At 46.8% G+C, this 23,219-nt stretch overlaps 1 protein-coding gene across 6 annotated transcripts in view; it reads right to left on the bottom strand.

Moving 5' to 3' along the window:
• Nucleotides 1–23,219, bottom strand: part of LOC143786311 (glucose-1-phosphate adenylyltransferase-like) — a 243,915-nt gene that overhangs the window by 185,183 nt on the left and 35,513 nt on the right. For 2 of the 6 annotated variants that reach the window (XM_077275581.1, XM_077275580.1), the window contains exon 2: nt 4,116–4,248. The exons of the other annotated variants lie outside the window; for them this stretch is intronic. The gene's annotated coding sequence lies outside the window, so the exon portion shown is untranslated. The remainder of the gene's footprint in view (nt 1–4,115; nt 4,249–23,219) is intronic. 6 annotated transcript variants of the gene reach the window in all.

Below are 23,219 nucleotides of genomic sequence, written 5' to 3'. Positions count from 1 at the left end.
ATTTATTTTCACGGCTCTGCGTTATAAACTTCTGTGAAGCACTTGGGGGTTCAACGTGCTCACCACACATCTAGATAAGTTCCTTGGGGGGTCTAGTTTCCAAAATTGGGTCACTTGAAGGGGGTTTCTACTCTTTAGGCACATCAGGGGCTCTGCAAATGCAACGTGACACCCGCAGACCATTCCATCAAAATCTGCATTTCAAAACATCACTGGTTCCCTTCTGAGCCCCGACGTGTGCCCAAACAGTGGTTTACCCCCACATATGGGGTACCAGCGTACTCAGGACAAACTGGACAACAACTATTGGGGTCCAATTTCTCCTGTTACTCTTCAGAAAATAAAAAATTGCTTGTTAAAACAATTTTTGAGGAATGAAAAATGATTTATTTTCACGGCTCTGCGTTGTAAACTTCTGTGAAGCACTTGGGGGGTTCAAAGTGCTCAACACACATCTAGATAAGTTCCCTTGGGGGTCTAGTTTCCAAAATGGGGTCACTTGTGGGGAGTTTCTACTGTTTAGGCACATCAGGGGCTCTGCAAACGCAACGTGACGCCCGCAGAGCATTCCATCAAAGTCTGCATTTCAAAACGTCACTACTTCCCTTCCGAACCCCGACGTGTGCCCAAAAAATGGTTTACCCCCACATATGGGGTATCAGCGTACTTAAGAGAAACTGGACAACAACTTTTGAGGTCCAATTTCTCCTGTTACCCTTGGGAAAATAAAAAAATTGTGGGCTAAAAAATAATTTTTGAGAAAAGAAAAATTATTTTTTATTTTCATGGCTCTGCGTTATAAACTTCTGTGAAGCACTTGGGGGTTCAAAGTGCTCACCACATATCTAGATTAGCTCCTTGGGAGGTCTAGTTTCCAAAATGGGGTCACTTGTGGGGGAGCTCCAGTGTTTAGGCACACAGCGGCTCTACAAACGCAACATGGTGTCCGCTAATGATTGGAGCTAATTTTCCATTCAAAAAGCCAAATGGCATGCCTTCCCTTCCGAGCCCCGACGTGTGCCCAATCAGTGGTTTACCCCAACATATGGGGTATCATCGTACTCAGGACAAACTGGACAACAACATTTGGGGCTAAAAATCATTTTTGAGGAAAGAAAAATTATTTTTTATTTTCACGGCTCTGTGTTATAAACTTCTGTGAAGCACCTGGGGGTTTAAAGTGCTCACTATGCATCTAGATAAGTTCCTTGGGGGGGTCTAGTTTCCAAAATGGGGCCACTTGTAGGGGAGCTCCAATGTTTAAGCACACAGGGGCTCTCCAAACGCGACATGGTGTCCGCTAACGATTGGAGCCAATTTCCATTCAAAAAGTCAAATGGCGCTCCTTCCCTTCCGAGCCCTGCACCCAAACAATGGTTTACCCCCACATATGAGGTATCGGCGTACCCAGGACAAATTGGACAACAACGTTCGTGGTCCAGTTTCTCCTTTTACCCTTGGGAAAATAAAAAAATTGTTGCTAAAAGATCATTTTTGTGACTAAAAAGTTAAATGTTCATTTTTTCCTTCCATGTTGCTTCTGCTGCTGTGAAACACCTGAAGGGTTAATAAACTTCTTGAATGTGGTTTTGAGCACCTTGAGGGGTGCAGTTTTTAGAATGGTGTCACTTTTGGGTATTTTCTGCCATATAGAACCCTCAAACTGACTTCGAATGTGAGGTGGTCCCTAAAAAAAATGGTTTTGTAAATTTTGTTGTAAAAATGAGAAATCACTGGTCAAATTTTAACCCTTATAACTTCCTAGCAAAAAAAAAAATGTTTCCAAAATTGTGCTGATGTAAAGTAGACATGTGGGAAATGTTATTTATTAACTATTTTGTGTCACATAACTCTGGTTTAACAGAATAAAAATTCAAAATGTGAAAATTGCAAAATTTTCCAAATTTTGGCCAAATTTCTGTTTTTTTCACAAATAAACTCAGAAATTATCGACCTAAATTTACCACTAACATGAAGCCCAATATGTCACGAAAAAACAATCTCAGAATCGCTAGGATCCGTTGAAGCGTTCCTGAGTTATTACCTCATAAAGGGACACTGGTCAGAATTGCAAAAAACGGCCAGGTCATTAAGGTCAAAATAGGCTGGGTCATGAAGGGGTTAAGTATATTAAAATGTTCACATAATGGAAGGATTGCTGCAAAGCTGAATAAACAGTTTATTTTGTAATTTCTGATCTGTTGCCGAGATAATAGATTAAGTGTAGCTTATAATTTATGTTACGTCAAATTGAGCAACAACAGAGATTTTTCACTTCTTCCTCTGTGTGAGGTTGACCAATCATAAGCAGGCAGCAATATACAGTAATTGGGGTGGGGGGATGACATGCTCCCACTATAACATAGCGCAGGTTTCTCAATGGGAGACATAGTTTGACACGGCTTGTTGTCCTCACTCCAGAGCTGTGCGTGAAGATAAAGTGCTCAGACTAGAACAAAAAAAATTACTAAAACTTTCTGCTCCCATCGCATGGCAGCTAGTGTGGGTGAAGAGAAGTACAGCGGAGTTAACAGCGCTGTGAGCGGAAAGCTGCAGAGTGTTTATTTTAATGAAAAAGCTCAGCTCTCCTGTATCCGTTAACCTCACAATGACTTGACTGTCGTGAGATGAAAGATGTATGTAATCACACTCATCTTTGCTCTACTCCTGGAACCTTGTAATCACACACAGATCTGCAGTCAGAGCAGACTGTCTGTCTTTACCGGTCTAAAAACGAAAAATCTGCACCAAGGCCAGTTTCACATTTGCGGTTGTGTCCGCAGCGTTTCTTCCGCAATTATCCGCATGCATTGTGTTTTCCTATATTTAACATTAGGGACGCATGAGTCTGCGATCGGTTGCGTTTTGCAGCGTTTGACAACACATGCGTCGTTTCGTCGTCTGCGGTTTTGCGCGGTAAACGCAACATGTAGTAATTTTAGAGGCGTCAATTTGCCGCCTAGAAACATATGCGGTTGTTAGCGCAAGGAATGCAGTAAAAAAAGCATTACTATCTATGGGAACGCATGCGTACACATGTCTTTGCGTACGCATGAGTTTGATGCGCTTGCGTACTTCGGACTGCGCATGTCCAGGAACTGATTTAGACATGCCCATTAAAGACACACCCTCCTGTAAATATCAAACGCATGCGCATAAAAAGCGCAAACACATGTAAAAATGCATGCAAATGCTGCGGTTTTTTTACCATCATGCGTAAGCTAATGCAGATAAAAAACACTGTGTTATCAGACGTTTGCATGCTTTTTTGCATGCGTTTGCGGATGTAACGCTGCGGATTCTAACGCAAATGTGAAAGTAGCCTAAGCTAATGTGGTGGTGTGTTCTTTGTTCCCCTGCTACCTGATTATGATTTCTCATGCAAAGGAAGAAGTACATGCCCTCTTTAAGTTAAAGGGGTTTTCCGAGATTATTTTATTTTTTTACTACAGGCCTGAGAACTAACAAGCAGGTAGTTGCTAACTACCTTCCTGCTCTACTTGGTACCGGATCAGCTTGGTCACGGACTGCTCCTGCCTGCAATTTTGCTGCTTCACATCGACAGAGCAACTCCTTCACTTCTAGGCTGCTCTGTTGGTGGGGCAAGACTGTCAGCGTCATGCTGAACGACCGCCGCTTCCCAGCAGTTAGGCAGCGGGAAGCTGGCAGTCAATCAGCATGACATCAGCAGTCACCAGTCACGCCCCATCAACAGAGCAATGCAGCTGGTCTGTTGATGTGATGTCAGCAGAAGCTACAGAATTACCGGCAGGAGCTATCTGTGACCAATCTGAGCCGGCAGAGATCGATGCTGGGCCCAACAGGCAGGAAGTTGGCAACTATCTGCCTGTTAGTTCTGAGGACCAAAGTAAAAAAAAACCAAAACAGATAACCCCTTTAACAAATTGTGATATAAACTTCGACAACTAATCTCTATGCAATAGAGAGATTAAGACATATAAAGGAAGTTTTATTCAAACGAACCCGTCAGCAATTTTGGCCGATATAAGATACAGCCACTGCCTTTCAGGGCATATCTACAACATTCTATAATGCTGTAGATAAGCCCCCGGTCAAACCTGAAAGATAAGAAAAATAGGTTTTATTATACTCACCAGGGGGCGGGGGGGTGGTGTTCCGGTCCGAAGAATGTCGCAGGTTCGGCGCCTCCCATCTTCTTGCGAAGCCGTCCTCCTGCTTGCATCATCGCTCCTCGGCATAGTGCTCCTGCGCAGGTGTACTTATACCCTGTTGAGGCAGAGTAAAGTACTGCAGTGCGCAGGTGCTGGGCCTCTCTGAGCTTTCTCAGCACCAGATGTTATTTTTTTTAATAGCCTTTACTTTTTAATGAGTGTATGCCAATATTAATTTTTTACCATTTTTTTAGTACCTCTAAGTAACTTGAACCTGTGATTGTCTGATCTCTTTATTCCTTACAGGGATACAAATGTATTGCAGTATATAGCTAAAAATACCAATATGGTAGTCGTGGGGACCTTCAGCAGACTGCTGGTTGCAATGACAACTCATCAGTGTCATGCAGGGTTGGAAGTACCTGGAATGACGCCCTCAACGTAAGATATTGACAGCATCATTTAAGGGGTTAACAACCAGGGCTGTGGAGTCGGAGTCAGTTAGTTTTGGTTTGAGTCGGTAGAAATGTATCGACTCCAGCTTTAAAAAAAATGTATTAATATTTCATAATTGAGCTTTCATATGAATTTTATAAATGTTACTCAAATATATATGTTCTATCAAACTATGAACAACAGTGATAAGCAGTTCTGCTGGATATAGAGACATTTCTTACTTCTTGTGTGTCACTGTTCTCCACTGCCCTTATCTAATCTTATACTTAGTTAACCTCATGCTGCCCCAACCCCCCTACTTACAATGTATGAAACTGCAAGTGAAAATGTGTTGCAAATTCTTAGTAGTAAAGCTCCTCCTCTAGACTAGATGTTTACTAGGTGTGCGTCTTCCAAGCATCTCACAGCTGCTACTCAGAAGAGGAAGACTGTAAGAAGTATTATCCTTTCAACAAACTTTGCATCAGTTAACTGTGAGTACATGAGGAATAACAGTATTACTGACCACTATATCAGTTGCACGACCTGGGAATAATTTTGTACAATTGTTTTTTAGGAAAAACAATTGTCATTTGGATTGTGAATGCAGAATTAAAAACCTGAGAATGTCAAAAAAGCGTCACATTAAATCAGCTGTATTTGTATTTCACCATCACTCAAGATAGAAAACATTATGTCTGTCAGTGTATGACAAATGATCCAGACGAAAACAAATGCTGTGAAGCCAAGATCAGTGCATATTCAGGCAAAGATAAAAATGCTCCTACCAGAGCTTCTAATCTAAAGAGACATTTACAGCGCTTTCATCCAGAAGTACTAGAAAGCAGTGGATGAGAAAGACTGCATCCAAACCAATGAACCAGTGCCCAGCTCTCCCAGCCAAAGGAGCAGAGAACTTTGCAGCCATCAGTTGCAAGATATTTTGTCAGTGACAAAGTTACTGTGACAATGACAGTAGATACATTTAAAAAACAGATCATAGGGCTTGTTGTAAAGGTTAGTGTGCCTATTTCATTATTTTCACGACCAGCTTTTGTGTGTCTGAATGGGGAAATGGCCCGCAAGCTTGGTGTTTCTCTGGAGAGAGAGAGTATTGGAAAATTAGTAATCGAAGAAGCTTTTAAACAAAAGGAAGAACTTAAAAAAAACTCTCACGGGACGCTTTCTGTTTCTTAAAATGGATGCCTGCACACGTCACAGAGTGAACTATTTTGCCATCAATGTCCAATTTGTTTGTGACAAAAATGAAATAGTTACCAAGACATTGGCAGTAAAAGACACCAAAGCTCATCACACCAGTGAGTTTCTCCAGGTCTTGGTGGAAAAGGTTCTGCAAGACTATGAACTTAAAAAAGAGCAAGTTCTTTCTCTCGTAACTGACAATGCTTCAAATATGATAAGTACTATTAAGCTAATGAATGAGAGTAATGATGGTGACCAGCAGCTAGAAGAACATTCTGGGTCCACAGACACAGAAATGTTTGAAATAGAGGAACACAGTATTGTAACTGAGGAGCAAACTGAAGTTGCTTCAGATGAACAGCAACATGATAGTTTAGATGATCTTGTTGAAACTGTGTTAATACGTTCTTTCATTCATCACATGCACTGTGCTGTGCATACGCTACAGCTGGCTATAAGACAGTCTGCAAGAAGGACATGCTGCTGCACTGATTGGCAAGGTGAGAAAATTGGCTACTGTTGCCAGAACCCCTAAAGTTGACTCAATTTTGAAGAGACGGGCTGGAAAAGGGGCAATTATTGATCAAGCCACACGGTGGGGCAGTACTTACTTAATGATTCAGCGCTTGGTTGATCTGAAAACCTTTCTTGTAGACATGGCTAACCCTCAACTGACGCTAAATGAAAGTCAGTGGAATCAGGTGACTGAGCTGGAAAAATTGCTAGAGCACCCATTTACAGTGACTAAAAAATTACAAGCAGAGGACTTAACTCCAGGTATTTTCTTAAAGGAGTGGAAGAACCTGATGTTTCGCCTGTCCCAAAGAGGAGGGTTAATTGCAAGTGGCATTGCTACATCAATGAAACGGAGAGAGGAGCTACTATTACAAAATAAAATTCTTTTGGCAGCTGTTTTTGTAGACCCAATGCATCGGATTCTTCTAGATGATCAACAGCTAACTACAGGAAAAGAAGCTCTGTTTGAAATAGCAGTAAGGATGAAAGGGTTGCAGAACTGTCAGGAGGAACAAGACGAATTTGGTCATCCTGCCACATCTTCACCCTCATCAACTGATGAATTTCATTTTGAAAAATATTTGGATCACAAGGACCGTGCAAAGCGTTCCCGCATAGAAGAAGAGTCATCCCCATCAAAGAACACAGCCAGTACATTTCAGCAGAATTTTTCATGTGCACTAAAAGAAATTGAGAAATTTGACCGTTCATCAAAAGTAACAGTGCAACAAGCGATTCCTCTGTATCCTGACATTGTCAGAGATGTTGCCCGAGTGGTTACTGCTTTACCACCAACCCAAGTTAGTGTAGAGAGGTTGTTCTCTGCTCTCAAAATAATTAGATCAGATTTGAGGGCATCCATGATCTGACAGAGGCTATACTTTTTCTGAGGACAAATTTATAGATTTCTTCTTATTAACTTCATAACAGTGTTTATTGCATATTTACTTACAAGAGTTAATAAAAGTTTATAAAAATTATTTGCCATTTTCTAATTGTATTCTAATAAATATAGTTTTTGCTCTAAGTGGTCTGATTACTTATATGATGGTGAGAAACTGAATAAGCACGATGTTAATATTTTACAACAGTAAATTTATTGTTATGAATTGGCCATTTATGAAGGAGTCGGAGCCGGAGCCGGAGTCGGAACCTGATAAAATCCAGGAGTCGGAGTCGTAACTGTGGCTTACCGACTCCACAGCCCTGTTAACAACAGCAATCTGAGCCTAGCTCCTATCACTGCTGTTAGAGGCAGACGCTGGCTGAGTAACACACCTGGCATTTGCTGGGAATGTTACGGGCTCAGCTTCTGAGAAAATACTACAAAAATAGAAGTAGACTTATCGGTAATTCGGCTTCTAGGAACCTTCCACAACAGCATAGGAGGTTGTCTCCACATCTTAATGTGGGACAGGAAGCACAAGAGGTTAAAAGCTCCTCCCACCTCCAACTCTCCAGTGACTTATAGCAAACACCATAGCACTGGTTACCTTTAAGCTCCCCGGAATACTCCAAGGAACATAGGGAGGGAATTAGTGCTGTCGTGGAAGGTTCCTAGAAACCGAATTACCAGTAAATCTAATTCTATTTTTTCTAGTCAACTTCCACGACAGCATAGGAGGAATGACAACCAATACAGCACTAGCGGGGGTACCATAGCCTGGAGTATTTTCCGGCCAAAAAGACTAGATCCCTATTGGACAATAAGTACAACCTATAGTTTTTTTGTGAAGGTATGCAGTAAAGACCAGGTTGCAGCACTGAAGATCTGCTCGGTGGAAGCGCCTGCTCTTTCTGCCCAGGAGACAGATGTGGATCTTGTAGAGTGGGCCCTGACCCCGGTCGGGGGTGTCATGCCCTGGGCCAGGTACGTTTCGGATATGGCTTTTTTTGATCCAATTCGAGATGGTGCTTTTTGACACCTTCTTCCCTTTATTCCGACCTAATGGATGTACAAACAGGTTCTGATCAATTCTCCAAGGACTGGTTTGTTCTAGGTAGAATAAGATGGTATGTTGAACACGGAGGGTATGGAATTCTTCCTTATTTGGATTGCTTGGATACTGGCAGAAGGAGGGAAGGACAATCTCTTGAGACCGGTGAAAATCAGACAAAACATTAGGGAGGAAGGATGGATCAAGATGAAGGGAGTCATCCCTTATTAGATAAGGCTCTCTTACTGAAAGAGCCTGTAATTCTCCTACATGCCTTGCCGTGGTGTTGGCGACAAGGAAGGCAGCTTTGTAGGCCAGAAATTGAGGAGTGCAGGAAGACGGGTTCAAGCGGAGGTCGTGCAAGCCCTTTGAGGACTATATTTAAGTTCCAAGGAGGGACAACAGTCTGCCTTCTGGGATGTGATCTGAGGGCTGAAGATATGAATCTCTTATTCCAACAGTGGTTGACCAAATCTTGATCGAACATAGAGCTTAAGGCCCCGTCTCACATAGCGAGATCGCTAGCGAGATCGCTGCTGAGTCACTAGTTTTGTGACGCAACAGCGACCTCAGTAGCGATCTCGCTATGTGTGACACGTACCAGCGATCAGGCCCCTGCTGCGAGATCGCTGGTCGTGTCGGAATGGCCTGGACCTTTTTTTGGTCGTTGAGGTCCCGCTGACATCGCTGAATCGGTGTGTGTGACACCGATCCAGCGATGTCTTCACTGGTAACCAGGGTAAACATCGGGTTACTAAGCGCAGGGCCGCGCTTAGTAACCCGATGTTTACCCTGGTTACCAAAAAAAACAAACAGTACATACTCACAATCTGATGTCCGTCAGGTCCCTTGCCGTCTGCTTCCTGCTCTGAGTGCCGCCGTACAGTGAGAGCACAGCACAGCAGTGACGTCACCGCTGCGCTCTGCTCTCACTGTACGGCGGCTCAGTCAGAGCAGGAAGCAGACGGCAAGGGACCTGACAGACATCAGATGGTGAGTATGTACTGTTTGTTTTTTTTGGTAACCAGGGTAAACATCGGGTTACTAAGCGCGGCCCTGCGCTTAGTAACCCGATGTTTACCCTGGTTACCCGGGTGCTGCAGGGGGACTTCGGCATCGTTGAAGACAGTTTCAACGATGCCGAAGTTGTTCCCCTGATCGTTGGTCGCTGGAGAGAGCTGTCTGTGTGACAGCTCCCCAGCGACCACACAACGACTTACCAACGATCACGGCCAGGTCGTATCGCTGGTCGTGATCGTTGGTAAATCGCTATGTGAGACGGGGCCTTTAGGGCAGAAACCTGAACCTTCAGAGTACTAGGTTTAAGGCCAATGTCTAGCCCTTTTTGTAAGAAGTGCAACACCTGTGGAATATTAGGATGGAATGGATCAGGTAGATTTGGGAGACAGAAGGATGAAAACTTCTTCCACACCTTATTATATACTAGATGGTGGCCCGATTCTAACGTATCGGGTATTCTAGAATATGTACGGTATGTATGTACGGTATGTATGTATATAGCAGCCATACACAGTAGTATATAGCACAGGCCACGTGGTATATAGGAGCCACGTAGTATATAGCAGCCACGTAGTTTATAACACAGTCCACGTAATGTATAGCACAGGCCACGCAGTATATAACACTGCCCACGTGGTATATAGCAGCCATGCAGTATATAACACAGCCCACGTTGTATATAGCAGTGTGGGCACCATATCCCTGTTAAAAAAAATAATTAAAAGTCTTCTGGGTAATTTCGCAATGCATCTCTGGGAACGGAAGCTGGCGGCAGCCGCGCACGCATCAGCGGACAACGGAAGGTGAGAATAGCAGGAATTTTTTCAGATTGGGCAGCCATCCCAGTGATCGCAGGATGTCAAGAGTTTTGACACGTAGCTCCTGAGAATCTGAGCAGAGGAACCTACAACTAGCAAATCCTCCAGATAAGGAGCTATGCAGACTCCTTGTTTCCGGTATATAAAACGGCTTCTGCCATTATTTTGGAAAAAACTCTCGGCACCGAAGAGATGCCAAAGGGGAGCACGTTGAAATGGAAAGTGCTCTACCTGCTGATTTTGCTGTACCGCAAACCTCAGGTACTTCCTGTGTCATGGATCTATTGGAACATGGAAGTAGGCATCCTTGACATCTATGGTCGCCATGAAGAAGTCTGGGCCTATCAGGGGAATGGCCAATTTTACCGATTCCATCTTGAATCTGTGATAGATGTGCTGATTGAGATTTTTTAGGTTTATAATTATTTGCGCCTCCCTTGAAGGTTTCTTTCCTAAGATTTCTTTTCTAAGAAAAAATGGGAATAGTGGCCTGTTCCCCATTGTTCCGGAGGTACAGGGGAGATAGCGTTTGACCTTAGGAGATCCCGAAGGCCTGACATTAGAATTAGTTGGACTCCCGGAGATGAAAGGGAGGTGACCCTCAGACCCCGAGGAGGAGAGGACTCGAACTCTATCAGCAGGCCCTCCTTGATGATATTGAGGACCCACTGGGAGTTGGAAATGGCCTGCCAAAGGGGAAAAAAAATAATTTGTGAGCATCCCTCCCACCAGGTCGGAGTCATTGCTTATCCTGTGGGGAACCAGGATGCTTCTACCTTCCCCCTTCGCATAACTCCATCTTCAAGTTTTACCCTTTCCCCTTGTCTGGGGGGTCTGGACTGTGGGGCATGAAAAAATAGAATTATTCTTACCGTTAATTCGGTTTCTAGGAACCTTCCACGACGGCATATGGAGGTTGCCTCTTTGCCCTAATGGAGAACAGGAAATAGAGAGGTTAAAAGGCCCTCCCACCTCCCTCTCACCAGTGACTTATAACTGAAAACCATAGCACCGGTTTACATTGAATCCCAGATTTAAATCCAGGAGTACAGGGAGGGAACTAGCGCCGTCGTGGAAGGTTCCTAGAAACCGAATTAACGGTAAGAATAATTCTATTTTCTCTAGTCACCTTCCACGACGGCTAGGGAGGGACAACGGCCTGGAGTACTTTCCGGCCGAAGGCTAAATCCTTGTTGGGCATTACATCCAATCTGTAATGTCTGGAGAAAGTATGCAATGAAGACCATGTGGCTGCCCTGCAGATTTGCTCTGCTGATGCACCTGCTCTTTCTGCCCAGGAGACTGCGGTTGATCTAGTTGAATGAGCCTTGATTCCCACCGGAGGAGTTTTGTCTTGAGCAAGGTATGCTTCTGCTATTGCTTTCTTTATCCAGTTGGCAATAGTACTTTTGGCTACCTTTTTTCCTTTGTTTAGTCCTGATGGATGGACAAATAGATTGTGGTCAATTCTGTAAGAACTGGTTTGCTCTAAGTAAAATAATACAATGCGCCTGACATCCAACATATGGAATCTCTCTTTTGGATTTGCAGGATTTTGGCAAAAAGAAGGTAGAATAATTTCCTGGGAGCGGTGGAAGTCTGATACGACTTTTGGAAGAAAGGAAGGGTCTAGGCGTAGTATTATAGAGTCATCTCGAATGGACAGGTATGGTTCCTCTTATTGAGAGAGCTTGTAATTCTCCCACCCTCCTTGCTGATGTAATAGCCACTAGAAAAATTGTTTTATAGATTAGATTTTTCTGGGGGCAGGAGGATAATGGTTCGAAGGGGGGACCTGTGAGCCCCTGTAACACCAGGTTGAGATCCCACAGTGGTACTGTTATTTGCTTCTTAGGGTTCATTCTAGAAGCCGATATCATGAATCTCTTAACCCAGCGATGATTTGCCAGATCGTGATCAAATATTGAACTGAGGGCGGACACCTGTACTTTTAAGGTGCTAGGCCTGAGGCCTATTTCTAAGCCCTTTTGTAAAAAATCTAGAATTTTTGAAATATTCGGGTTGAAGGGATCCGGCACCTCAAGAAGACAAAAGGATGAGAATTTCTTCCAGATTTTATTATATATAGCAATGGTTACCGTTTCCTAGATTTTTGAAGTGTGGAAACCACTGCTTCTGATAGCCCTCTGGCTCTTAATATTTGGGCTTCAGTAGCCATGCCGCCAGATTCCACTTGTGGGCATCTAGGAGATGGATTGGTCCTTGAGAAAGAAGATCTTCTTCCATCGGAAAGTGGAACGACCCATCCACCCGTAGGTCCACTATCAGGTTGTACCAACTTCTCTTGGGCCACAGCGGGGCTACCAATATGGTAGGTGTTTTTTCTTCTCGCACTTTCTGTAAGACTTTCGCCAGTATTGGAATTGGTGGAAACGCATAAGCCAGCCGAAAATTCCACTTCTGGACTAGTGCATCCACTCCTTTGGAGCCGTCCCTGGGGTTCAGAGAGAAGAATGCTTCGACTTTCGCATTTCGGCTGGATGCAAAGAGGTCGATTTCTGGGAGACCCCATTTGTTCACCAGCATCTTGAAACTTCGGTTGCTCAAGCACCATTCCCCCGGATGTATGTCCTGGCGACTTAGATAGTCTGCCTGAATGTTGGATGAGCCTTTCAGGTGAACCGCCGTCAGAGATAAGAGATGTCTTTCTGCCCAGGAGCATAGTCGGGCAGATATATTCTTCAGGCAATTGTTTTTTGAACTGCCCTGATGTCGGCCACCGTGGTCACATTGTCCGAATATATCCGAACGTGATGTCCCTTGATAAGATGACCTCCTACTAGTAGGGCTTCTTCTACAGCTTTTAGCTCTCTGTAGTTGGAAGACTTCCTGCTTGTTGACTGGTCCCAGAGGCCTTGGAAAGGACTGTGATTTATCATGGCCCCCCAGCCTCTTTTGCTGGCGTCTGTTGTAACTGTGGTCAGTGGGACTTGCGTCCAGCTGACCCCTTTTTGTAAATTTTTTGGGGACATCCACCATGCCAGAGAGGCTTTGACACGACCTGGCGTGTACAGTTTTTTGTTCAGAGAACTGGGATGACCATCCCAATTCTGCAGGATATGTGCCTGAAGAATTCTGGAATGGGCCTGGGCCCATGGTACCGATTGAATGCAGGCTGTCATCGAGCCTAGAAGAGACATGCCTTCTCTGATTGTGGGGGATCTGGTGTCCCTGAACGTTTTGACCTTTGATAGAAGGGTTAGACGGTGTTCCAATGGGAGGAAGGACATTTGTCTTGCAGAGTCCAGGAGAACTCCCAGGAATTTCCTGCATTTGGAGGGTCGTAGGTGAGATTTTTCCAGATTCGGCACCCATCCAAGAGATGTCAGGATTTCGAGAGTCTTGGATACATGAGACTCCAGGGCCTGTTTGGTAGGAGCTATTAACAGAAGGTCGTCTAGATACGGCACTATACAGACGCCTTGCCTCCGGATAAAGGAGACTACCTCCCCCATTATTTTGGAAAATACCCTTGGAGCAGAGGAAATTCCAAATGGGAGGACGTGATAGTGCTCTATCAGACGCCTTCTCTGTACAGCGAATTTGAGATATTGGCGATGTCTTTGGTGAATGGGGATGTGAAAGTAGGCATCTTTCAGATCGAGAGTGGCCATGAAGGAGTGTGGACCTATCAAGGGAATGGCATTCTTCACTGATTCCATCTTGAATCTTCGGTACTTGATATGCCAAGTGAGATTCTTTAGATTTATAATGACACGGGACTCGCCCGATGGTTTGGGAACCAGGAATAAGCTAGAGTAGTGACCCCGATCCCTCTCCGATTCCGGTATCTGGGATATCGCACCTGACATCTTTAGGGCCCTGAGACCGGACGCCAATTTGGATTGATCTTTCAGGGAAGGTAGGGAGGTGACTTTTAGACCCCGTGGGGGGGAGGAAATGAATTCTATTAGGAGACCCTCTTTGATGACATTGAGGATCCAGGGGCAAGAGGTGATGTTTTGCCACTGGGAGTAAAAATTTGAAAGTCTCTCCCCACTGGATCGAAGTCACCGTTTCTCCTGTTGAGACTGCTGCTGCTGTTGTTGAGGGATAAGGATGTTTCTCCCCCCTCCCTTCGGGTAACTCCACCTCCCGGACTTGCTTTTCCCTCTCTGAGAGGTTTGTGCCTGAAAGGGACGAAAAAACTTTTTTGGAAGTTTTTTGTTCTGGGAGGGCTTTCTTTTTATCGGTTGCTTTCTCCAAGATGTCATCAAGAGAAGACCCGAAGACGTAGTTACCTTTAAATGGTATGGCGCATAAATTGGCCTTGGAGGTGATATCACCAGACCACATTTTTAACCACAGCGCCCTTCTGGCCGAGTTAGTCTGTACTAACGACCTCGCAGCAATTCTGATAGTTTCCATAGAAGAATCCGCTAGGAAACCCGTGGCTCTAAGGAGACTAGGAAGGGAGTCTAACAATTCAGCTCTTGAAGTGCCCTGGGATATGTGAGACTCCAGTTCACCTATCCAGCGGAATAGAGCTCTAGCCACGCATGTTGATGCGATATTGGCTTTGAGGGCTACCGAAGAGGTCTCCCATGATTTCTTTAAAAGACTATCTTCCTGTCCATCGGATCCTTTAACTGTGACGAGTCTTCAAATGGAAGAGCCGTTCTTTTAGCCACTCTTGCCACCTGAGAGTCAACTTTAGGGACATCCCATTTGGCCAACTCGCCTTCCAAGGGGAATCTATGCTTCATCTCGGATGGAGTACTGAGACGTTTTTCAGGTAATTCTCATTCTTGGTCAATCATATCAGATATATTCTGGTGGATTGGAAACCCCACCCGTTTACCCTTAGTTATACCACCAAACATCTGGTCCTGTATGGACTGTGGTTCAGCCTCCTCCTCCAGCCCCATAGTACTACTAAGTCCTCAATCCAGTCTGAAGAAAAGAGATACTTTCTGGCTTCAGATGTTATAGAGGATAAAGATTCCTCCTGTCGACCTGAGGCGACAGGCGGACGCGCTTCCACACAACTCCACCAGAGCTGCCCTATGGGAACTCGGCTCTTTCTCCTCTCCTCTACCTCTTTGGCATAAGTGAGGTTTTGATAAAGACCCGCTGGGGTCGAAACGTTACCCGAATTGAATAGTCCGCCACCCATTTACCTCCTAAAAAAGCACCTGGTGATGTTTATTGTATATGTTAATAAAGAAACTACACAGTTTGCTGAACTTTCAACCAATTGAGTGCGGCTGATTTTTCCTATACTTGACCTGAGGATGAGGCATAGGAGAGGTCTGACTCAGATTCAGAATCCTCCTGGATTTTCCGTTTTTTGGCTGGAGAGGGTGGTGGAGGGGGTGGCGGAGGGGGTGGGGGGGGTAAAGGCTGCTAGGGAGGATTGCACTTCTTGCTTGACCAGGGATCGGATCTCCTCTAGTAAAGAAGGTTGCTCTGCCCTGACAACTTTGTCAGTACAGGTCCTGCAGAGTTTTTTCTCCCATGAAGGTGGCAGCTTAATATTACAGATGGCACACTTCTTTTTAGTAGTTTTGGGGACAGACCTTTCTCCCTGTAATGAGAGGGGAGAGAGAGTGACTAAAGGATACCCCAAAGTTACTACATAAGGACCCCTGTCCCTGCGGCACTTACTGTGGTAGGGGCAGCGCTGGGCTCTGCAAGCGCAGGGCAGGTACTGCTCTCCATGACAGGACAGTCTTACCTGCGACGTTTTCTGGCAGGTTTTATACACAGCGGTGTGTTCCTGCCCCCAGCGATGTGGATACACCTCTTCCCCTCCATGGTACAGCGTGGAGGACGCCGTCCTGCACGAGACACCGCCGGCGGAAGTGCCTCCAAGGAGCGCAGAAAGGACCGGAAGTGACGCGCGCGATCACTTCCGGGTTGCCAGCGGCATGTTGGAGGGGAAGGAGATCGGAGAGCTCCAGGAGGACTCCGGTCAGGAACACTAGCCTGCTTTGCCCTCACGGGGGCGCGGGAAGGCTAGGCACAGATCCCGAGGACACCGCAGCGCGGCGCTACGGGAGCAGCATAGGTGGGGAGGTAAGATACGACCCCATGCTGCCCGGTTACACACAAGCCGACGCTTGTCAGATGCAGCAGTCACCGGCCACCACTGCATACGAAAGTAAACCTCTCCTGTCCCATGGGGAACAGGAAAGACACTGGTGAGAGGGAGGTGGGAGGGCCTTTTAACCTCTCCATTTCCTGTTCCCTATTAGGGCAAAGAGGCAACCTCCATATGCCGTCGTGGAAGGTGACTAGAGAAAAACGCTTTTTGAGAGGCTTTGCTCAGGAAGGGCTTTTTTCTTGTCAGTGGCCCTCTCTAAGATTTCATCCAGAGAAGGGCCAAAAACATATTTGCCCTTAAAGGGGATTGAGCACAATTTGACTTTTGAGGTGACATCCCCACTCCACATTTTGAGCCACAGGGCTCTTCTGGCTGAGTTTGATTGAACTAGGGACCTGGAGGCAATCCTGATTGATTCCATAGATGCATCCGCCAGAAACCCTGAAGCTCTTTGGACAGGAATCCAGTAGTTCACCCCTTGAGGTACCCTGGGTTATATGATATATGATTTTCCAGTTCGACAAGCCATCTGTAGAGAGCTCTGGCTACACAGGTGATATTAGATTTTAACGCAGAGGTGGACATCTCCCAGGATTTTCTCAGCAGACTCTCTATTTTCCTATCCATAGGATCATACAATTGTGAAGAATCCTCAAAGGGGAGTGTGTTTTTTTTTAGCCACTCTGGCCACCTGAATGTCTACCTTAGGAATCTCCCAAGCAGGGGAATTTTCATTCAGGGGAAACCTGTGTTTCAACTCTGAGGGGGTGGAAAGGCGTTTTTCTGGAAGTTCCCATTCCTGAGCTACTAGGTCCAGAATGTTTTTTTGAACTGCAAACCCATATTTTTCCCTGCTTTCAGGCCCCAAAACATTTCATCCTGAATGGACTACGAGACTGACTCCTCCTCCAACCCCATAGTAGCACGGACCGCGCTCACCAACGCCTCTACATATTCTGAAGAGAAAAGGTATTTTCTAGCCTCCGAAACTCTGGGGGTCAAAGATTCCTCCCATTTTTCAGAGGATGAGGGATAAGAGTGTTCAGACACAGAGTCAGAGTCCACTATCTCAATCTTCCGTTGTTTTTAGAGCCAGATGGCCATGGAAGGAATGGTGGTGGTGGAGGAGGGGTACAGGCGGCTAAGGAGGACTGCATCTTCTGCTTGACCAGTGAACGGATCTCCTAGATGAGAGAGGGCTGTTCTGCCCTGACTACTTTGTCTGTGCATGCAAGACAGAGCTTCTTCTCACATAATGAAGGAAGCTTCTTATTGCAGATAGCCCATTTTGGGTTTTTTTTTGGCGGGGATACTATGGGCAGACATGTCTCCCTACAAAAAGAGGGAGAGAAGGGTAAGTAGGGGACCTCAACTACCTAGCCCCTAGCCTAGGACCCACCCCATATCCTACTTACAGGAGCAGGGGCAGCGCTGGGCTATGCAGACGCAGGGCAGGAAGCACCATCCATACTGGGTACCAGTCTTACCTGGACGGTGACTTCGGGCAGGTTTAAATAGATATAAACCCTGCCCCAGCGCATTAGGCGTTTCCCCTTCTTCCTCCCGAGGTCAGGAGCAGGCTTAGGTTAACCTTTGCGTGCTCAGCACGCTGTTCAGCAGTTCCAGACCCAGAAGTGCCTGCGCTCCACCGTGGATCGCAAGGCCTGGAAGTGACACGCCTCTCAAAGCGATGTCACTTCCGGGACGCCGAACAGCGTGCAATAGGAAGAAGAAAGACCGGAGAGAGCTGCGAGAGGCCTCCGGTCGGGGATCACCGGCCATCTTTACCCCCATGTGGGGACGCAGGTGGGCCAGGAAGGTCCTGAGGCTGACTGGCGACGGGAGCAGAACGGAGGAGGAGGGACGAACCCACGACCACCACTGCCCGGTTTGAAAAAGATAAGGTACACTGTAGTCACCGGCCACAACAGCATACGATAACCTCTCCATGCCTCATGGGGGACAGGAAAGACACTGGAGAGTTGGAGGAGGGAGGGGCTTTTAATCGCTTGCGCTTCCTGTCCCCCATTAGGGTGTGGAGAGAATCTCCTATGAGGTCGTGGAAGGTGACTAGAGAAAATAACAATTAGTCCTAAAGGGGTACATATCCTTTAAAACAGGGGTGTCAAACTGCATTCCTCGAGGGCAGCAAACAGGTCATGTTTTCAGGATTTCCTTGTATTGCACAGGTGATAATTTAACCACCTGCACAGATAATGATTCCAGCACCTTGTGCAATGCTAAGGAAATCTTGAAAACACGCATGGTTTGAGGCCCTCGAGGAATGCAGTTTGACGCCCCTGCTTTAAAATGTTCTTAAAATTTGTCACATTGTTTAATGAATAATTTAACGTCTAAACATTTATTTTTGAAACAAAATAAGATGTACTACATCAAATTTGTTTATTATTTTCGCAGCCAGTGGGCGCTGCCATCTTTATTTTTTGGCCTGAAATTGAGCACAGCATTTACACACAGTAAAAACGGCATCTCTAAGCCACAGGTGATTTTGGTTGTGTCTGACCACATCTCCAAAACTGTGGCTGCCTCACGAGGGAACTGAGCATGCCCCTTGGGATGAGTAATTCACAGCTCTGGGGGGAGCCAGGTACCATCTTATTGTAGCCTAGTACTGTGCGCTAAGCTAAATTGGCTGCCGGTGGAGGAGCATGTGACCAGACCATCTGCCTCCTCCATGCAGCTTTCCTCATACACTACCCAGCACTTGTGCCCGTACAATCGCTGCTGGTGGAGGAGCATGCGACCAGACCATCAGCCTCCTCCATGCAGCTTTTCTCGCACACTGCCCAGCACTCCTGACCATACAATGGCTGCTGGTGGAAGAGAGCGTGACCAGACCACCAGCCTCCTCCATGCAGCTTTACTCGCACACTGCCCAGCACTTGTGCCCTTACAATGGCTGCTGGTGGAGTAGCATGTGACCACACCATCAGTCTCCTCCCTGCAGCTTTCCTCACACACTGCCCAGTACTTTTGATCATACAATGGCTACTCTTGGAGGAGCGTGTGACCAGACAATTAGCCTCCTGCATGCAGCTTTCCTCACACACTGACCAGCACTTGTGACAATACAATGGCTGCTGGTGAAAGAGCGAGTGACCAGACCATTAGCCTCCTCCATGCAGCTTTCCTCACACACTGCCCAGGACTTATGACCATACAATGGCTGCTGGAGGAAGAACATTTGACCAGACCATCAGCCTCCTCCATGCAGCTTTTTCTCTGACACGGCCCAGCACTTGTGCCCAAACAATGGCTGCTGGTGGAGGAGAGTGTGACCTGACCATCAACCTCCTCCGTGCAGCGATCCTCACACACTGCCCAGCACTGGTGACCATACAATTGCTGCTCGTGGAGGCGCGTGTGTCCAGACCATCAGCCTCCTCTGTGCAGCGTTCCTCACACACTGCTCAGCACTTGTGACCATACAATGGCTGCTGGTGGAGGAACATGTGACCAGACCATCAGCCTCCACAACAGCTTTTCCATGTAAATGATCGGAGGCCAAACTGCCACAGCACCGTCCTAAACAGATTTATTAAAATAAATAGGAAGTGGGCAACCCCTTTGCAAGGGAACAATGTTGGGAGGGGGGGTCTGATTAGTCCCTTGGTTTGTGACTGAGTGTGGGATGCTGATGAGCCTGCTAAAGGCCCCTGTGTCCGCCATGTTTGTGCTTTAATGAAGGGAGTATTGCGGGCTTAACAATGCATCCGGGTCGATGCGGTCCCCGTACATAGACATTCTCCCAGTGCATGTCCAGCCCGATTTTAAATATGGCTTCTACACTGGATTTCTCATGATATCAAAAGTTCTAAAAAAAAATTACATAAAAATATATATATATATATATATATATATATATATATATATATATATATATATATATATATGTATGTATGTATGTATGTATATATATATATATATATATATATATATATATATATATATATATATATATATATATATATATATATATATATATATATATATATATATATATATATATATATATATATATATATATGGGACAAGATTGACAACAGCCGAAGCAGGATGTCCTGACCATAACACACACATATCCACACAGTTGTGTTAAAACGGAGTTCTTTCACAGGGAGATTGGACACATTAAGTGAGATCCTATAACCTACAAGCTGCCATTAATGTTGGGTCTCTACAAGGTCAAAGTGACACGCTGAGCATGGCGACGTCTGCAGACGACCGATAAACATGTCCATGAGACATAGTGTGACATGTATGCCGCAGCTAGGGCAGGGTGCTTGCCAAAAATCTGTATTCTTACTTACTGTTCACCTGCATCTGGCATTGGTTACTTTTTGTTTCTATTCCTCTCACTTCTAAAATATGGCCCTCTATCTCCACTGTGTATAAACCTAGTCTTTTAGCCAACTAGTCGTGGTCCTCAGGTAGATGCCAACTGAATAATTGAGGCCCCCTCCTACTTTATAAATACTAGAATTCTATACAAGGATGATGGAGCCACATTTCTGAAATGGATAGGAGCAGGAATAAAAGACAAATAGCAGCAGAGTCAGGGGAACATGCCATACCGTGCACACAAAATGGCCAGGATTCTGGTATGTGACCGATGCGCTGGAAGCCGAGGGCAGCAGAATCAGGGGTCGATGCCATACAGCGCATACAATGGCCAAGATTCTGGTATGTGACAGGTGCGCTGGAAGCCGAGGGCAGCAGAGTCAGGGGACGATGCCATACAGTGCACACAATGGCCAGAATTCTGGTATGTGACCGATGCGCTGGAAGCTGAGGGCAGCAGAGTCAGGGGGCGATGCCATACAGCGCACACAATGGCCAGGATTCTGGTATGTGACAGGTGCGCTGGAAGCCGAGGGCAGCAGAGTCAGGGGACGATGCCATACAGCGCACACAATGGCCAAGATTCTGGTATGTGACCGGTGCGCTGGAAGCCGAGGGCAGCAGAGTCAGGGGACGATGCCATACAGTGCACACAATGGCCAGAATTCTGGTATGTGACCGATGCGCTGGAAGCCGAGGGCAGCAGAATCAGGGGTCGATGCCATACAGCGCACACAATGGCCAGGATTCTGGTATGTGACAGGTGCGCTGGAAGCCGAGGGCAGCAGAGTCAGGGGACGATGCCATACAGTGCACACAATGGCCAGAATTCTGGTATGTGACAGGTGTGCTGGAAACCGAGGGCAGCAGAGTCAGGGGGCGATGCCATACAGCGCACAGGGGCCCGGATTCTGGTATATGACAGGGGCGCAGGAAGCTGAGGGCAGCAGAGTCAGGGGACGATGCCATACAGTGCACACAATGGCCAGGATTCTGGTATGTGACAGGTGCGCTGGAAGCCGAGGGCAGCAGAGTCAGGGGGCGATGCCATACAGCGCACACAATGGCCAGGATTCTGGTATGTGACAGGTGCGCAGGAAGCTGAGGGCAGCAGAGTCAGGGGACGATGCCATACAGCGCACACAATGGCCAGGATTCTGGTATGTGACCGGTGCGCACGAAGCTGAGGGCAGCAGAATCAGGGGACGATGCCATACAGCGTACACAATGGCCAGGATTCTGGTATGTGACCGACGCCCTGGAAGCCGGGGGCAGCAGAGTCAGGGGACGATGCTATACAGCGCACACAATGGCCAGGATTCTGGTATGTGACAGGTGCACAGGAAGATGAGGGCAGCAGAGTCAGGGGGCAGTGCCATACAGAGCACTCAATGGCCAGGATTCTGGTATGTGACCGACGGCCTGGAAGCCGAGAGCAGCAGAGTCAGGGGACGATGCCATACAGTGCACACAATGGCCAGAATTCTGGTATGTGACAGGTGCGCTGGAAGCTGAGGGCAGCAGAGTCAGGGGGCGATGCCATACAGCACACACAATGGCCAGGATTCTGGTATGTGACAGGTGTGCTGGAAACCGAGGGCAGCAGAGTCAGGGGACGATGCCATACAGCGCACAGGGGCCCGGATTCTGGTATATGACAGGGGCGCAGGAAGCTGAGGGCAGCAGAGTCAGGGGACGATGCCATACAGTGCACACAATGGCCAGGATTCTGGTATGTGACAGGTGCGCTGGAAACCGAGGGCAGCAGAGTCAGGGGGCGATGCCATACAGCGCACACAATGGCCAGGATTCCGGTATGTGACAGGTGTGCTGGAAGCCGGACGCAGCAGAGTCAGGGGACGATGCCATACAGCGCACACAATAGCCAGGATTCTGGTATGTGACCGGTGCGCTGAAAGCTGTGGGCAGCAGAGTCAGGGGGCGATGCAATACAGCGCACACAATGGCCAGGATTCTGGTATGTGACCGGTGCGCAGGAAGCTGAGGGCAGCAGAATCAGGGGGCGATGCCATACAGCGCACACAATGGCCAGGATTCTGGTATGTGACCGTCGCCCTGGAAGCCGAGAGCAGCAGAGTCAGGGGGCGATGCCATACAGCACACACAATAGCCAGGATTCTGGTATGTGACAGGTGCGCTGGAAGCCGGGGGCAGCAGAGTCAGGGGCAATGCCATACAGCGCACATAATGGCCAGGATTCTGGTGACAGGTGGCAGGAAGCCGAGGGCAGCAGAGTCAGGGGACGATGCCATACAGCGCACACAATGGCCAGGATTCTGGTATGTGACTATGAAGGAACAGATGAATGACCTCAGGGAGACCAAAACATCCAACACTGCGGAGACACCATCACGTGTTTCTCAACGCAGTGATCCAGAACACTGCCCCCATCCCTTATGGGAAATATGCAAACGCATGTAAAGTAAGCTGCGGAGACACCATCACGTGTTTCTCAACGCAAGCAATGAATAGCCAGGCCTTTCTCCGGGAAGGAACAACCACGGGAAGGGCAGCATCCAATAAAGGAGAATATCCAATAAAGGAAGACCACCTATGCCAAGCATGGTATCCATCCACAAACAGCTGTTTCGGGGTTTTTGCCCCTCATCAGTGTGGAGTAGGAAACTGGCTATTAGGAGCAGTGCCTGGTGAAAGGCTATGAAGGAACAGATGAATGACCTCAGGGAGACCAAAACATCCAACACTG

The sequence above is a fragment of the Ranitomeya variabilis genome, chromosome 7, assembly GCF_051348905.1.
Source record: "Ranitomeya variabilis isolate aRanVar5 chromosome 7, aRanVar5.hap1, whole genome shotgun sequence".
Classification (NCBI taxonomy): Eukaryota; Metazoa; Chordata; class Amphibia; order Anura; family Dendrobatidae; genus Ranitomeya; species Ranitomeya variabilis.
This window is presented reverse-complemented; position numbering and strand designations above follow the sequence as displayed.